We start from the raw sequence: 19,282 nt of genomic DNA on the forward strand, positions 1-19,282 counted from the left end.
TTCATCAGGGCAATTTCTAGCACCTCCTCCTCCTGGATGATGAACTTCGCCATGACATCTACCCTTCTGACCGACTGTAGCCTGACCTTGTTCCCCTCCCCTCCCCTCCCCAGGGGCCCCATTTTCCTCTCCCCTCCTTCCCCCAGAGCAGTTTTTCCTCCTTCCCCCCAGAGTCTCTGCAGCCGCTCCTTGGCTGATACCCTCTCTACTCCTTCCCTCCCCGTCCCCAATCGGCGCGCCCTCCGCCCCGTCTCCCCTTCTCTCTCCCCCTCTAGCACCGCATGTTCCCCCTTTCTTCCTTTCTCTCTCATATCTGTACCACTGGCAGATCCTCTCAGTTTGTTACTTGTCGTTGGTGTGCTACATCAGTGCTGTTTTACACTGATGTCAAGTGCTGTGATTCTAATCGTGTGCTGGACTTGTACATAGTGTTACTGTCCGTGATTGCTCTGTGTTACGCCACTTACGCCACTCTTATGCTCCGGCCATACTTCGCCTTGTGTTCTTTTAATCATCACAGTGTGTGGTTTTTGTGTACACTTTTGTAGATTTTTATCTCCATTTTTATAGTCACCCCCTTTTGTATGCTATCTTTCATTATGTTTCCCCTTTTCTATATATCTGTTTCCCCATATTTCCTCCTTTATGGTGTTTTAAATGTCTCCCTGTTATGCACTGTCTCTCGGCTGAAGAGCGGCGCCTATGCTGCTGCCAGCCTGCCCCAGACGGGGAATTGAAAATCAATAAAGGAAAAAAAAGTCTTCGTCAGTCTTCTATGGCTCACCTTTAGATAACTTGCAGATGCCCGGTTGAAATATCGTCTGATGTTGTAAAAGATGAGGGGCTGCAAGTTCGAAATTTGTTTGAGCATTCAGTTCAATTTTAAAATTCAGTTCATCTTAATGATAGTATTTTGGTGGGGGTTTACGGAAATTGTACACGGGCACCAGTGAGCAGGCACACATTCTCTTCCTGGCGCTCGTACCTTGGGAGTAAGTTCGCCCTCTGTGCTGTCGTAACCTTCAGGTCCCGCTGCTTTTAAAATTCAGTCACCCAAAATACACGAGTTACCTTAAATAAAAGGAGGGAAACTTACAACAGATTCGCGTTGCTATTTAGTAAATTGTGGTGTCACAGCCAGACACCACACTTGCTAGGTGGTAGCCTTTAAATCGGCCGCGGTCCGTTAGTATACGTCGGACCCGCGTGTCGCCACTATCAGTGATTGCAGACCGAGCGCCGCCACACGGCAGGTCTAGAGAGACTTCCTAGCACTCGCCAAAGTTATACAACCGACTTTGCTAGCGATAGTTCACTGACAAACGCTCTCATTTGCCGAGACGATAGTTAGCACAGCCTTCAGCTATGTCATTTGCTACGACCTAGCAAGGCGCCATGTTCAGTTACTATTGATACTGTGAATAATGTACAGTCAAAAGCGACGTTCACCATTAATGGTTTAAAGTTAAGTATTCCACCAGCTACGTCCGTTTTTCTAAATTCTAATTTCCTTGTCCTGTTCCAGACCTCACGCCAGCCTGCGTGAGCTAAAGCGCGTGCCTTTCGGCTTCCTCTTGTAACCCAGTGTTGGCTCTCCTGCCAAGTTTACACACTACTTAACCTAAATTATCCTAAGGACAAACACACACACCCATGCCCGAGGGAGGACTCGAAGCAGCCGTGCACCAGGAGGTAGGTAGCTGCTAACACGAGACAGACTGGGTATGCATTAACCTTGCAGTGCGTAGTCGCAGAAGTTCTGCTCATTCACTGAACAACCTCAGGAGGGAAGCCATCGAAGAGCATAAGTTTGTGCAGCAACATCGCGGCCAGGTTGTGAATAGTATGCCAAGGAGGAACTAACCGCGAAGCGTGAAGCAACGTGAAGCAACACGGTACTGAATATTGCGCAGCAACAGATTTTGATTAAAAAAAAAAAAGTTCAAATGGGTCTGAGCACTATGGGACTTAGCATCTGAGGTCATCAGACTCCTAGAACTTAGAACTACTTAAACCTAACTAACCTAAGGACATCACACACATCCATGCCCGAGGCAGGATTCGAACCTGCGACCGTAGCAGTCGCGCGGTTCCGGACTGCGCGCCTAGAACCGCTAGACCACCGCGGCCGGCGAACATCACCATAGAATAGAAGAAAGCATAGCTTTTCATCTCAGATATTTTCTAAAAGTTTACGATAACCTAATTCTGTTTTCAGCAGATGAACTGCACAAAGTCCTCACTAAACGACGCATAGTCGCGTTTCATAACTTACTAATAACAGAGGTATCGGTACCAACTTAGCTTTTTCAAACTGAACGGTAGTTATTTCTGCTGCTAGTATCGTAGTTCTAAAAGGGAGAAATTCCACGGTGCGCCACAGTGATGTTTGCCGATGCATCACTAAGAGCATACATTTTTGGAAGACTCGGGCGACATATTGTTTATATATCTACAAATACAGAGTAATCCAGCTAACTATTAATAGATCGAAAGAAATGCCCCCTAGTGATGAGATTATAATTACGTAATTATTCTAGTGATGAAGGGCGGAAGCAACAAAGTACCAGGGTTTCAATTAGTCCTAAAAAGCACTGTCATGTCTTGTTTTCTCAATCAATACTAACTCTTGAAACTCTGTAAGTAAGCTTTTGCGAGATAGTCAGTACCTACCTTCAATCATCTCCCAATTACGGTTTTCCAGCATCTCTTCCATGGGTCAAACAAATCAATGATCATTCATGCTGCTTTCTTTGTATGCGAGGGGCGTTCAATAAGTAATGCAACATACTTTTGCTGAAAACAGGTTGGTTTTCTTCAGAATTCCAATACATCATATTTTTCCCCACTCTTTTGGCTACAAAAGTGCTACGACTTTATGCCAGCTTACTGGCAAGGTCTGTATACCCGCATGGTACCATTCTACTGGTCGACGTCGGAACCAATGTCTTTCTGCATCAGTAAACTCTCCCTCATCTACGAACTTCTTCCTGTGGGGTGCACACTTCATTGGGCCAAACAGATGGAAGGCGGAAAGCGCGAGATCCAGGCCAGAGGGCGGATGAGGAAGAACAGTCCAACGAAGTTTTGTGAGCTTGTCTCGGGTGCACAGACTTGTGTGAGGCTTCGGGTTGTCGTGGAGAAGGGGAAGTACGTTTACATTTTTAGGCGACGAACATGCTTCAGTTTCCTGAGGGTAGCACAGTACGCCTGAGAGTTTATCATTGCACCATGAGGGATGACATCAAACAGAGTAATCCCTTCAGAGTCCCAGAAGACCGTTGCCATGACTTTGCCAGCTGAAGGCGCGGCTTTAACTTTTTCTTCAGAGAAGAGGTGGTGTGACGTCATTCCACGGATTGTCCTTTTGGCTCCAGTTAGATGCTGAACCCGTGTTTCATTGCCTGTGACTATGTTCGACAAAAAATTGTCACGACCAGCCTCATACGCGCAAGCAATTTCGCACAGATGGTCCTTCGTTGCCCTTCATGATCTTCTGCTAGGCGGTGAGGAACACAGAGGCATATAACTTTCAGTACCCCAACTGGTGGACGAGTGTGTCAGCGCTACCAACAGACACATCCACTTGTGCACCGAGATGTTTGACTGTGATCCGTCTATTTGCTTGGATGAGAGCGTCCACTCGTTCCAATACTGCAGGAATCATAGCTGTGTACGAGTGACCAGCACGGGGTAGCCACAAGTCTGCTACATGGCTTGCATACGACTGAAACTATGTGATCATTTCACTTCGTATGCAGACAGATTTTATACACAGGTTGAGTTGACTGATTCCAACTGTGGCTCACTAATGTTGCAGTCAGAGGTTACTACAATTTTTCATTTTGTGAACTGCACAATTTTTCACTTTCTGAGCATTTAAATCAAGGTGACACCGCTTTGAAATCTTGTCAGGATTTTACCGAATATTTGTGGAGCTTCGCTATACAGGTTGATTCCGTGATGATGTTACGAACTTTCAGGGATGATGGAGAACGGTAAACATATCAATTTGAGGTAATGTACCCTGGTCTGGAGACGACTGAGTCGAAACGTATAAGCAAAAATCTTTCTGATATCTCTGACAATAGACTTCTTCTACTGCAAAGCGTTTTACTTTCCATATTTGGGAAAAGGTAGCATGGATCAAAGCAAGAAAAAATGTCTAGATACATGTGCTCTAAAATGTATATCATTAGGAACTACGGGCAATTTTTTTTCAGTAGAAGAGATATGTTTCACAGTAGCAAAGATGTAAAATTGCTCATAGCTCTTAACATATGCACTTTGGATTCCACATTTACATTTACATTTTTTCTTGTTTTTATCCATGTGTCTTGAAAGGAGGATATAAGATGAACATCAACAAAAACAAAACAAGGATAATGGAATGTAGTCGAATTAAATCGGGTGATGCTGAGGGAATTAGATTAGGAAATGAGACGCTTAAAGTAGTAAATGAGTTTTGTTATTTGGGGACCAAAATAACTGATGATGGTCGAAGCAGAGATGATATAAAATGTAGACTGGCAATGCCAAGGAAAGCGTTTCGGAAGAAGAGAAACTTGTTAACAGAGAGTACAGATTTAAGTGTCAGGAAGTCGTTTCTGAAAGTATTTGTATGGAGTGTAGCCATGTATGGAAATGAAACATGGACAATAAATAGTTTAGACAAGAAGAGAATAGAAGCTTTCGAAATGTGGTGCTGCAGAAGAATGAAGAAGATTAGATACGTAGAACACATAACTAATGAGGAGGTATTGAATAGAACTGGGGAGAAGAGAAATTTGGGGCACAACTTGACTAAGAGAAGGGATCGGTTGGTAGGACATATTCTGAAGCATGAAGGGACCAACAATTTAGTACTGGAGGACAGCGTGGAGAGTAAAAATCGTAGAGGAAGACCAAGAGATGAATACACTAAGCAGATTCAGCAGGATGTAGGTTGCAGTAGGTACCGGAAGATGAAGAAGCTTGCACAGGATAGAGTAGCATGGAGAGCTACATCAAACCAGTCTCTCGACTGAAGACCACAACAACAACTACATCCATACTACCACCTCTCAAAATACGGAAACCAGAGCGCCTGCAGTAGAAGAAATCCACTGTCAGAGGTATCACAACAGTTTTCGTTTATACCTTCCGACTTGGTCGTTTATGGACCATGGTCCCTTACCTCAGCTTGATACACTTACCCTCCTCCATCACCCCTGAAAGTCTGTAACATCATAACAGAATGGCCCTGTATATAACTTCATTGTCTGCAAAACATCTGAGGTTACTATCAGTGTTGCTTGTTAGGTCATTAACATACAACATGAACAGCAAGGTACCCAACTGATTTCCCTTGGGCATGCCTGAAATTACTTTTACATCTCTCAATGACTGTCCATCCATGGAATGCACTGCGTCCTCCCTACCAAGACATCCTCAGTCAAGTCACAAAATTCGTTTGATACTCCATATGAACATACTTCCCTAACAAACGTTGGAGTGGTACGAAGTCAATAATTGCTGCATCGACTTGACTGCCTTAATCCATGGCTTTCAGGATTTCATCAGAGTTGGGATTCACGTGACCGACGTTTCCGAAATCCATGCTGATTCGCATGAGATCTAGATACCTCGTTGTATTTGTGATCAAAATACGCTAAATGATTCTAAGATTCCAGACAGATGAACGATTGTTTTTTGTACTTCCGTAGGTAACTACTATACAGCGCTAGTAGACTGGTGTGACCTGTGCTTTCTTCCAACTACTGGGCACAGTGCTTTGTTATGGGGATGTATGGCATTACATGCTTAAATAAAGTGAACTCGTGGACTAGTATGAGTATCTTTGACTAGTAATAAACACGTCCTGGGTCCCTGAGTTGCTCCCACCTATATATTAAATTCTGAATAAAGATCATCGTCAATTGCGGTCGAAAACTTCCAGTATAAGAATCCACTCTCATTCTGCTAACAGCATTGCCGAAGGGGGCGGAGGAGTGGACAGAATTTCAGGAGTTTCATGCCGTTGGGTTGAGAAACTATCTCTCAATATGCGTCTTCAGTGCAATGGTTTCCATTGCGTTACGCATCATCGTGGCGTTGACCAATGCTGATATTGGCCAACGCCACGATGATGCGTAACGCAATGGAAACCATTGCACTGAAGACGCATAATGTGTACCCACAGCACAAGCGGCATGGAAAAGTGTCATGATGATTTTTCCATTGGCAAAACATTCCAGATTAGCCCACAGTTCAGAACTCCCGTAAGGGGCAGCCAATGTGGAGATAATCACAAGAAAAAACGGAATAACCTACGAAACGGTAGTCTTCTACGAGTCAGAGTGCGTAATGTCAAAAGTTTAAAGTTGGCAGGGAAGCTAGACAATCAGAAAATGTGAATGTAAAGGCTCAGTCTAGGTATAGTGGGAATCAGTGTAATGAAATGGAAAGAATTTAAAGTGTTCTGGTCAGACAAGCACCAGAAAATGGTGTAATGGGAGTAGGATTGGTCAGGAATAAGAAGGTACGTCAGAGGTTTCTAATATGAGAACTTTTTTGAAAAACTAACATATTATGCCTTCATTCATCCTTCGATGTTGCACCGATCCGCCATTGGCGTGATTTTATTTTTGCTTGTCATATGACCAGAGCATGCAGTCATTCGGAGAAGAAGACCGAGAATTGTTTAATCATTTATACAGCATAGAGCGGTTAACAAAACGCGATATGCAGTTCACATTTTCTAAAATTTCATCCGTTCACATCCTCTGTTGCACCGCTCCCAAAACAAATCTGGGGCACTTACAAACTTCGTTCTAGTGAAGTTTTATTTCAAATATTTCAGTGAGCGGACATGCCAACTTATATATTGCTATCCACAGTGAAACTGAAGAAGAATTATGGGAGACAATGAATGACATGAACATTCGAATGAATACAGAATATGGATTGAGAGTAACCTGAAGGAAAATAGAAGTAACGAGGAGTAGCAGAAATGAGACTACGATAAACTTAGCATAAAATCCGGCGATCAGGAGGAAGATGAAGTTAAAGAATTCTGATACCTTGACAGCAACATAACACTTGATGGACGAAGCAAGGACTTACAAAACAGTCTGACCCAAAGGGGTGTGTTGCTATCAACATAGGCCTTAATTTGAGGAAGAAATTTATGAGAATGTACATTTGGAGAACATAACGGCAGTGAATCATGGACCATGGTAAAATCGGAGAGGAAGCGAACCGAAGCGTTTGAAACGTGGTGATATAGAAGGATGTTGAAAATTAGGCGGACAGGTAAGATAAGGGATAAGGAGATTCTTCGCAGTCAGCGAAGAAAGAAACGTACGGAAAACACTGGTGGGAAGAAGGGACGGCATGGTAGGGCATATGTTAAGAGATTACGAAATCAGTTCCCTGGTGCATAAACTCAACAAGTCACTGAAGAAAGGGTACAAGAGTCCGCAGCTCGTGGTCGTGCGGTAGCGTTCTCGCTTCCCGCGCCCGGGTTCCCGGGTTCGATTCCCGGCGGGATCAGGGATTTTCTCTGCCTCGTGATGACTGGGTGTTGTGTGATGTCCTTAGGTTAGTTAGGTTTAAGTATTTCTAAGTTCTAGGGGACTGATGACCATAGCTGTTAAGACCCATAGTGCTCAGAGCCATTTGAACCATTTGAAAGGGTACAAGTGGTATTCATAGATGAATTAAAATGGGGCCGCACTTCTAGGTTTTTCTTTATAAAGGAATATTTGAAAACGGAGTTTAATATTTATCCCTTTTCCTTTGTAACCCGAATTTGTCATCCCTTAGTACCTAGACACTAACTTCACAATATTTGATGCTACTGGCAGTCCTTACATATGAACTGAAATTCCTAGGGTTCCTTAAGGAGACTTTCGATTAGATTCTACTGCGTTAGTCGTTGAGAGCATTATCCTCTTGAAAGCCAAACGTATTTTATTTAGCATCTCTCTGTCAATACTCCTATGGTTTTCGTTTCGCCTCTTTTGCAATAGTCACTGTTTCTTTAGTACTTATTTTACAGAGACTCTATACCACGGTTTTGGTGCATGTCTTTCTATTGGCGTTTTGTTTGGGAACAAGTACGCAACCAGTCGCTTTTTTGGACTGTTTATTACGATTTACTGTAGCATTAACATGATTTCGAGTCCATGCAGGCTCATCAGCATATGGCGGCATTGTATCATGGGTCAAGTGTAACTAGACGTTGTGGTGATGGCGCTGGCGAAAATCACGGAACTTTAGTTGTCTGTGACGAAATGTTTACGAATCGGAAATGTTGATATGTTTAGGATATCGGAAATTACAGTGTACTACATCGTGATATCCAAACGAAATCAGTTCCCGTAATGTACTACCCAAGAGCTTCCAAGCCCAGGGGCAAGGGAGGTGTCGCAGTCCCCACCCCCACCCCTAGCCCCCTCGTAGCTCTCAGCGAAAGGAAAAAAAAGTTATGTAGACGGGTGTCTTTCTTGAAGAAAATGACTTAAGACACGGTATTATGTTAGTTTTTAAGGGAGTCGGAACTGAAACTTTCTTATGGCTACTTGTAAGACGCCATTTGCCTTTAAAAATACTGAAAATACTCCATGCTCCCAGGTCTTGCGCATCCCTTCCCGCCGTACAAACTATCGTACAGAGACGCTTATGCTATTGCCTGATAACGTACTGTATATTATGGGAGCGAATTAGCCATGGATATCACGAAGCAGTGCACTGTAAGTGCGCAAGACGTAACAACCTATCCGTTTCATAAACGTTTCGTTACCGATAGCTAAATTTCCGTGATTTTCGCCAGCAACATCATCACAGCATCTAGCTGCACCTGGCTACGATATAATGTTGCTGTAACACCTCAATTTCACGATGAGCCTGCAATGGCTCGAAAACATGCTAATGGTACAATAAACTGTATCAAAAAATCCAAAAAAGGCATTGGTTGTACATATATTTCCAAATAAATCACCAATTTAAATCATTTGCAGTTCATCATCCATAATGGATATGCTGAAGTCAAGTCTTTCTAATCGGCACTACCTCGGCGACTTCCATGTTTCCGGACACATGGCCATGTGATGATGATGATGTTTGGTTTGTGGGGCGCTCAACTGCGTGGTTATCAGCGCCCGTACAATTATCCAATCTTTGCTCAGTCCAATTTCGCCACTTTCCTGGATGATGATGAAATGATGAGGACAACACAAACACCCAGTCATCTCGAGGCAGGGGAAAATCCCTGACCCCGCCGGGAATCGAACCCGGGACCCCGTGCTCGGGAAGCGAGAACGCTACCGCGAGACCACGAGCGGCGGACATACATGGCCATGTGAACACACTTTCTGCTCTGTGTACATGACATGTGTCCTGAAATATCATCCGTACCTTTTCGTTGTATCCTGTAAATGAGCTGTGCGAATGTTTGACTTTCAGCGATGTCGCTGTATTTGAAACTAACAGCTCAGTTATATCATTATTATTTATTTGCTCGCATTGTGTATGCTTTTCTAATTGAACCCATTTGTGCATGTCAGACATAACTGAGTGAATACAATGTTCGTATTAACACTCGAATGTAGGAATTTCATAATTTCATGAAAGTTTCACTTTGTGCAATCAGTTTATCTAAAATATCATCGAAGTATTTGCTGAAAGGCTTGCGATTTTTTAATGTCGTTCTCGATTCTCTTCATGTTTCTGTAGGCAAAAGTCCTGTGTCCATTTAGAGGTTTTTCTCTCTGTTGATTGATAACAAACTTTTATTCCTTGGATAAGTTTATTCCTTCTTTTTGGCTTTGTGCAGAATATTATGTGTATTTATGTTTTATTGATCGAAGAGATAGTAAATAACAGAATTTCGGTTTATTTATTGCATGTTTTACGTCACCCTTGGTCAGTTTTGTTTGTTTCCTGAACTTTTTTCAAGCTCTTTTATGCATAGGACAAGAAGCCGTGTTATAATAAATGAACTATGAAGCTATATCGTGTTCTAACGCAGGATAGCGGGAAGCAGAGGGCTACAGATCACTGTACAATTTCCGAGCGGTTTGGAACGAATCAAAAAGACAAACTTCCAGTGATGGTAGGCTGATTGCTTGCAGTAGAGCCAAGTATTGTCACAAGATACCTACCTAGAGGCGCAGATTTAGGAGGATGCTCGCAACAGAAGATTCAAGGATAATCGGGTTCCTAATTAACACTGTTTATTTGCAGACGAACTAACTACTACGTTGAAGGCTAATTCTAAACACTAGAAAAAGCGAAGGGTGCAACTGATTCCACAACAGAAGTCAGTGTCGCAGCACGTGGGCAACACAAGGCAGAGTTTGAGAGTCGCACCCCCAGTGAGAGAAACAGAGTTGCCGCAGCTTACCGCCGAGGCTGTCAACGACCGACACGGAGTTAGCGTCCCAAAGATCTGAGTGAGAACTTTACCTGAGTACAAAAAAAAAGAAGGGTTTTTAGACGTTTGTGGCTGAGCACTATTTCTCCCTTTCTACAGTCAATCCAACAATCCACTGGCACTTTATAGGCTTCAGCTAATCTGACGAGTGGCTCTGAACCTCCAGGGCTCCTCTGGACTACCACTTTCAGAGTACTCCCCTTCTCCTATACGGTAGGTAGGGAGGTTTCTGAACTTTACATTAACAAACTCCAAGTCCGCCAGCAACAGCGTTGAGCTGAAAGCTAAACGTAGGTGCCTTCACTCTCGTGGCCAGCAACAACAGTGTATTACGTAACTTGGCCCCGTCCAGAGGCCTCATGTGAGTGGGGACTGCTGATGTAGCACTCTGAACAGTGTAAACCCATTGACGCTGCAGTTCTCAGGGCAAGCAGCAAGCTTGCTGTCTCTGCTAAGACGTGTCTTTTTGTTACCATCTTCTAATGTGACGCTTTAGGTAGTGGATTGGACTCTGAAGTGAAACTTCTCCCCTAGGACAGCTGCCTAGAGCGTCTGCAATTCGCAGGGCTCTAGCGTTACTTTTGACCTCCAGCAACCTAAAAAATGCTACCACTTTTGCTTGCTCTCTGCATTGTGTCTCTGATTTCCTATCTTAGAGTGCCCTTTCTGGCTTCCAGCAACCTTTAGCTTAACAGTGTGCAAGTCATTACATCACCAATATGCGACAGTTCGTATTTGCGTCACAGTTGGCATATAACGATCCCCAGTTTTCAGACTTTAACATGTTATTTGACAAATTCATGGTGCCCGCATTAAGCTATCTTTTAAGCATACCTTCCACTCTTTATACTATGGAGGGTTTCTACAATTGCTCGGCCATTCATAGCGGTTGCAAGAGCAAATTACGGTGATGCGCCTGAGTCTGTATATTACTAAGGATTGTCTTGCGTCTAAAAGTCTCCACATAGAACATAGAAGACTAGCTGTTGAACTCCACGATTGAGCATGCTACTGTAGGATATACACAGATCTGTAAAAACAAAGAGTATGGTCATCAGTACAAGAGGCAGACTGTCAAATATTAAAATAGGACAATCTACCATTAGCCAAGTAAGTGCATTTAAATATCTTGGAAGCACAATAACTGAAGACTTGAGATGTCACCAGGAGGTGAAAACTCGAATTGCCACAGCGAAGGAGGCATTCAACAGAAAGAGGTGACTCTTATGGGGCACAAACATGGACGCTGAGACGGGAGAATGAAAAAAGGTTAGAAACATGTGAGATGTGGATGTGGGGGAGAATGGAGAGAATAAGCTCAATGGAAAGAGTGAATAATGAAAGAGTATTGGAAAGTGTTGGTGACAGAAGATGTCTGCTGAAGGTTGTAAGAGAAAGGAAAAAGAACTGGTTGGGACATCCATTGAGAAGGGAGTGCTTGAAAGGATGGGTTGTGGGAGAAGACAGAGGAAGAAGGAGATACAAGGTGATAGACGACATAAAGGGAAGAGGAAATTATGCAGACCTGAAGAGGATGGCAGAAGACAGGACAGCCTGGAGAATGACTCTGAGCACTATGCGACTTAACTTCTGAGGTCATCAGTCGCCTAGAACTTAGAACTAATTAAACCTAACTAACGTAAGGACATCACATACATCCATGCCCGAGGCAGGATTCGAACCTGCGACCGTAGCGGTCGCTCGGTTCCAGACTGCAGCGCCTAGAACCGCACGGCCACTCCGGCCGGCGACAGCCTGGAAAACTACCATGTTAAAACCTGCCTTTTGGCAGAACACTGATGATGATAATGATGTCAAAACATGATGACCACCTGTTTCATAGCTTGTTTGTCCATCTTTGGAACGAGGTATATCACTGATTCTGCGCATCAGGGATCTGACAGTTTGATGGTATGTTTGTGGAGGTATGTTGTATTAGATGTCTACACACAGGTCATGTAATTAGCGTAAATAACGGGCCAGTGCTTTGTGTACGCGGTGATGGCGCCAGACAGCGACCCAGATGGGTTCCATCACGCGAATTTGGTCACCGAGACATCACCGTGAGTTCACCGTAATGCTCCTCAAACTACTGTAGCACGGTTCTGGCTCCGGACACAGACAGTCATAGTGCTGAAAGATGACGTCGCCGTCATCGAGCATGAAGGGATGAAGGTGTTTCGCAGCTGTCAGCGTGTCTTCGATTAGCGCCTAGTGGTAGTTTCACTGTCCTTCTACCTCTTTCCGCAGATGCTCATGGCACTAGCACCTCAACATTCGACCGGTTTCGCCGTTTTCGAGTTACTCGTCCAAGGGTTCCGCGTAATAATAATCTGCCCGTTGTCAACGTACACTACTGGCCATCAAAATTGCTACTCCACGAAGATGACGTGCTACAGACGCGAAATTTAACCGGGAGGAAGAAGATGCTGTGATATGCAAATGATCAACTTTTCAGAGCATTCACACAAGGTTGACGCCGCTGGCGACACCTACAACGTGCTGACATGAGGAAAGTTTCCAACCGATTTCTCATACACAAACAGCAGTTGACCAGCGTTGCCTGGTGAAACGTTGGTGTGATGCCTCGTGTAAGGAGGAGAAATGCGTACCATCACGTTTACGACTTTGATAAAGGTCGGATTGTAGCCTATCGCGACATTGTTGCTCCCGTTGGTCGAGATCCAATGACTGTTAGCAGAATATGGAATCGGTGGGTTCAGGAGTGTAACACGGAACGCCGTGTTGGATCCCAACGGCCTCGCACCGCTAGCAGTCGAGATGACAGGCATCTTATCCGCATGGCAGTAACGGATCGTGCAGCCACGTCTCGATACCTGAGTCAACAGATGGGGACGTTTGCAAGACAACAACCATCTGCACGAACAGTTCGACGACGTTTGCAGCAGCATGGATTATCAGCTCGGAGACCATGGCTGCGGTTACCCTTGACGCTGCATCACAGACAGGAGAGCCTGCGACGGTGTACTCAACGACGAACCTGGGTGCACTAATGGCAAAACATTATTTTTTCGAATGAATCCAGGTTCTTTTTACAGCATCATGATGGTCGCATCCGTGTTTGGCGACATCGCGGTGAACGCACATTGGAAGAGTGTATTCGTCATCGCCGTATTGGCGTATCACCCGGCGTGATGGTATGGGGTGCCATTAGTTACACTTCTCGGTCACCCCTTGTTCGCGTTGACGGCACTTTGAACAGTGGACGTTACATTTCAGATGTGTTACGACCCGTGGCTCTACCCTTCATTCGATCCCTGCAAAACCCTACATTTCAGCAGGATAATGCATGACCGCATGTTGCAGGTTCTGTACGGGCCTTTCTGGATACAGAAAAAGTTCGACTGCTGCCCTGGCCAGCACATTCTCCAGATCTCTCACCAATTGAAAACGTCTGGTATATGGTGGCCGAGCAACTGGCTCGTCACAATACGCCAGTCACTACTCTTGATGAACTGTGGTATCGTGTAGGCGCTGCATGGGCAGCTGTACCTGTACACGCCAACCAAGCTCTGTTTGACTCAATGCCCAGGCGTATCAAGGCCTTGATTACGGCCAGAGTGGTTGTTCTGGGTACTGATTTCTCAGGATCTATGCCCCCAACTTGCGTGAAAATGTAATCACATGCCAGTTCTAGTATAATATATTTGTCCAATGAATACCAGTTTATCATCTGCATTTCTTCTTGGTGTAGCAATTTTAATGAACAGTATTGTAGATCATCTCAACGGATTTCCTCATTTGTAGTCCATATCTTTGCTAGGGTGATTCCCCATCCGTGTCTGCTCCGCTCACATACTTTTCTTATCGCGTCACGTGCCTTCAACGACACCAGGCGGCGCCCAGTGTCGCGGTGGATAGTGATCATAATGTTTCGGTTGATCAGTGTTTTAAGAGGAACACAGTATCGAAACAACAGTAAGAAACTTCAACTCCGGTAAAATGAAAGTACGAGGGCCTGTGACTCCGCATGCAACATTGCAACGGATCGCAGGCTGCGTCTGTTTGACCAGTAAGTCATTTCTTCCTGTAAGATCAGAGTAGATATACTTTGACCACCATGGGTACTTTGGCCGTTCATAAACCAAAAGCTTTCAGCTGGCTCCCAATTGGTTGTCTATTATATACTCTTTGGCGCTTTCAGTTTCAACACTAAAAGAAAATTGCAGATCGCCCATTTCCCATATCTCTATTTTTTTCTTCTAAATTACTAACATTTGTTATTGTAACACTCCGTTTGCTGTAACTAATTTAATTTTATTTGTAACTCATTGTTATTCCTCTTGTTTTATTGTCCAAAAAATGTTTGCTAGTAATGTGTAACAATGAACTATTACAAATAAAACTGTATAATGTACGACCTGCTTTTTAAATATGTGCAATGAATGAAATGAACCGAAATGTTTAAGTTTCATCAATATACGCTAGATGGTGCACATTTAGTAGCTATTTTCATACGCAGCAGTTAGTGAACCTATTGCAACTTATAACTGTATGATAAATAGCGTGTTAAATTCTGGTTGTGCAAAATCTACTGATATCACTTAACTTCAAAGAGGTCAGTGTTTTCATCCACAACCGGTATGTTACGTGATTAATTCTCAAAACAGACCACTGTCTGTTTTTTTTTTTTTTTCACGTGAACATATCTACCAGAATAACGCAATTTCTGTGGTCCTGTGCATGAATTCATTGTTTCGCGGTTGCTATGATCATTGGTCAATGTTAACCCAGGATTACAGATACACTCGTGTTATTGTGCAGTTATCGTACTATTTTGCTGCTAGACAGGTACGACATGACGGGACCTCATAAAAAGTTACATGGTTTGAGGCGTTATAATGCTCATACTGAAGAAGATATGCAGGTTGCATTAGAAAAAATTAAAAATGGCACCATTTCAATTAATGGCACATCAGAGAAATACAACGTTGCAAAAGAAACACTGCTTAATGAAGTGCATGCAAAACATGAACGAATGTGTGGAAGACCAATTGTATTTTCATGCGAAGAAGGGAAAGTATTTCTTTAGTATGCTTTGAATGGGGTTTCCTTTTGATGTGCAAGACTCGCGATATTTGGGAAAGTTATATATACGATGCCTCAATTCGGTCCAACCAATGTACCTAGTGTTGAATGGCCCAGTATTTTCATTAAACGCTGTAGCATATATTAAGACATAGGAAATGTCAAAACTTGAAGACTTCAAAAGCAGAAGCTACTGCGAGTTCACTTCATGCCTATTTGTATCATCTGAAAGTATTATTAACAGACAACAATTCCTCTGATATGATAACACCTTCTAGAATCTTCTATTACTACCAGACGAACTTATATGACATTCAAGAAGCGAAGAAATGTTTTCCAAGCGGTGTATTAAGTGTGGAGAACGTCTGTAGGAATCTAAAAAATGTTTTGTGGATCAGCATCTGGGCACATTCTTTCATCTTACGTAGTGTACAAAGCCGAATACATGTGGGACTCTTGGACCAAGATTCACACAGTACAATAGAAGTCGAACTGTCAGTTTTAAGGCAAACATATTTCGTAACTAGTTTCAAGATTTATTCGTCCCACACGCAAAAAAAAAGTTTGAGGGAAGAATACTCTCAACAGTGACAAGCTTTCTAGTCACTTCTCACCAGAGGTATTGCAATTTGTAAAGAATCACAACATTACTTAAGGGGAGTTGGTATGGCATAGCTGCATTGGACGTTGAAACAGTTCAACAACCACACTGAAAATTTGTGCAGGGCTAGGACTCGAACCCGGATGCTCCGCTTCTCTAGAACGGTTGCCTTAACCGCATTTTTTAAAATTGTTCTCATTTTGTTCGTTGCATTTGTTCGGTGCGGATGTCCCATGACACCCGTTCAGGTTCAGTGTTGATCCGTTGACTCAGTTTTTTTATTACAGAGGGCAGCTAACCCACTGGCCGAACACGCTGAGCTACCGTGCCGACACTCTTTTAGGTTATCGCAAACACGAACGAGGGTGTTTATTTCCTACTCATCGGCCATCCGGACACGCTTCAAGTCCGACCCAAAATGCCAAGTGCTGCTCACCAGTAATGTGACTCCCTTCATTTTCCACGTTGCTTCAAGCCTAATTGTATTTCCGGAAGGGAATACATACTTCAATGATCGCAACGGTACGACACATTTGTGTCAACCGCTGGATATAGCATTTGATGGTCTTATGAAGAGCTATTGGAGGCAGATCATTGACACTTGGAAGGAAAGTTGAAAGAGGCGTCGCAGTCAATTACTAAACAGTGTTTTCCCAATGTTCTGAAGATTCTTCGTGAGGTGCGTGACATGAAGCGAGGAGACAATGAGTCGATCTCCCAATATTTGATAGCGAGCTTCATGAAAAATGGGACTCCCTTTAATCCTGACGAAATAATCGAAAATTTGCCTGATAATCCTTCTAAATGTAGTAATTCTATTTAATATTTTGTTCATCTCCAGCAACTGTACTTCTATATAATGAAATAAAAAGCAACCAGTTTCATATAAGAAATTTAATTTCTTGGCCGGTTTCGGGCACTTAGTGCCCTTCTCCAGAAGATTATACGATAGGCAACCCTTCCGAAGAAGGGCTCCAAGTGCCCGAAACCGACCAAGAAATTAAATTTCTTATATGCAACTGGTTGTTTATTATTTCATTATATAATTCTGTTCAACCTATTGGTTCAAATCGTGTTATGAAAATCTTGCTAAACATGAGACATGGAGCTAAAGGCAGTTTCTGGTAAGTCTAGTGGTGCCAGTAACAGGCAGAAAAACATAAATGTTGCCCCAGGACAAGGAATAACGTCAAAGGGTATGGATATTTTCTCGAGCTCTAATTCTTAAATGATTGAGAAGAAAATAAACAAAAGACAAAATAGGAGATGTGCACGAGAAAGCAGCATGTCTTCAGATGCCGAATAGCTCGAATATTTCGTGTATGGATAGCTTAAATTCTAACTACACTGAGGAATTCTACGTGGAAGAACTGGAGACGAATGATACAAGGGATTACCGTCTTTCTGAACGTAATTTATTAAACAGCGCTGCGCTGATGCCCTTGACTGTGAGGAACTAGGAAATACAAACATTAACCACTCCTATGTAGATGAAGGTTCATTTGTAATAACTGATGTCTAGAATTATGAACAACAACTGTCTGTTATACATTGCTCAAATTGAAAGCTGTTGTGGTTCTAGCAGGGATTCAGATACAACATGCAATGTAAAGCACATCCGACAGCAAGGCATGAAGTTTATTTGGCCACTAGCGACAGGTATTGACTCCATAAATGAAGAACAGGTAACCTAATTCTAACTGCCTGCTACGGATGTTTTGATACGAGGACTTTGGTTTACGATGGATGAAAATTATGGTATTATGTTCAACTAAACTGGTGTTATGCATTGGTACTCCATCCTAGTACATTTCATTATGCACTCCAAGGCAAAAAAAAAGAACGGCGCAACTATCCAAATAAGATGTACATGCACAGACAACAAAATGATTACAGTTTCAGAAAAATTGGATGATTTATTCAAGAGAAATGGCTTCATAAACTGAGCAAATCAACAATGCGTTGGTCTGCCTCTGGCCCTTATGCAAGTAGTTATTCAGCTTAGCATTCATTGACAGGGTCGTTTATGTTCTCCTGAGGGATATCGCGCCAAATTTTGTCCAGTTGGAGCGTTAGTTCGTCAAAATCTCGAGCTGCTTGGAGGGCTTTGCCCATAGTGCTCCAAACGTTCTCGTTGGGTAGAGATCCGCCGACATTGCTGTCCAAGGTAGGTTTTCGGTAGCACGAAGCCAAGCAGCAAACCCCCTCGCCTTGTGTGGGTGGGCATTGTCTTACTGAAATCTAAACCCAGGTTGGTTTGCCACGAAGGGCAACAAAACGGTGTGTAAAATATCGTCGACGTACCGCTGTGCTGTAAGAGTGCCCTAGATGACAACCAAAGGGGTACCACGGGCCATTACTCCTGGTTATTGGGCTGTATGGTGGGCAACGGGCTGGTATCTCACTGCCTTCCATGTCGTCTCCAGATACATCTTCGTTTGTCACTGGGGCTCAGTTCGAGGCAGTACTCGTCACTGAAAACAGTTCTACTCCATTCAATGAGATCCTAGGTCGAAGACGTCTATGCTGATCATCGGGGCTTAGTTCGAAACCGGAATCATCGCGGAAGACAATTGTACTCCAGTCAATGAGATTCCAGGCTGAAGACAGGTCTGGAGACGCCCCAGACACCGTTGGGATACCAACATGACTGCCGTCCGCCATACGATCCGACAACTAGGAGTGATTGTCTGGGGTGCCGTTTCATTTCATAGCAGGATCTCTTTGGTTATCATCCTCGGCTTCATACAGCACAGGGGTACGTCCACGATATTCTACGCCACCTTTTGTTGCCTTTCATGGCAAGCCTTCCTGGGCTTTCCATTTCAGCAAAATAATCAAGAATTTTATTCACCATAGATCATTTTACAATGATATTGGCATCGTCATACAGGATGTACTAGTACAAAATAATGCCTGCCCGCACAAGGCTATAGTTTCTACTGTTTGTCGTAATGCTTGCAAACTCTGCCTTGACCAGAAAGGTCGCCACTTCTCTCCACAGTTGAGAATATTTGGAGCGTTATGGATAGGGCCGTCCAACCAGCTCGGGGTGTTGCCGATCTAACGCGCCAGTTGGACAAAATTTAATACGTTATTCCTCAGGAGGACATCTGACACCTCTATCAATGAATGCTAAGCCAAATAACTTCTTGCATAGGGGCCAGAAGTAGACCAAAGTGTTATTAATTTTCTCAAAAAGCTCATAGCCCAAT

Source organism: Schistocerca cancellata, chromosome 3 (genome assembly GCF_023864275.1).
Source record: "Schistocerca cancellata isolate TAMUIC-IGC-003103 chromosome 3, iqSchCanc2.1, whole genome shotgun sequence".
Taxonomy (NCBI): Eukaryota; Metazoa; Arthropoda; class Insecta; order Orthoptera; family Acrididae; genus Schistocerca; species Schistocerca cancellata.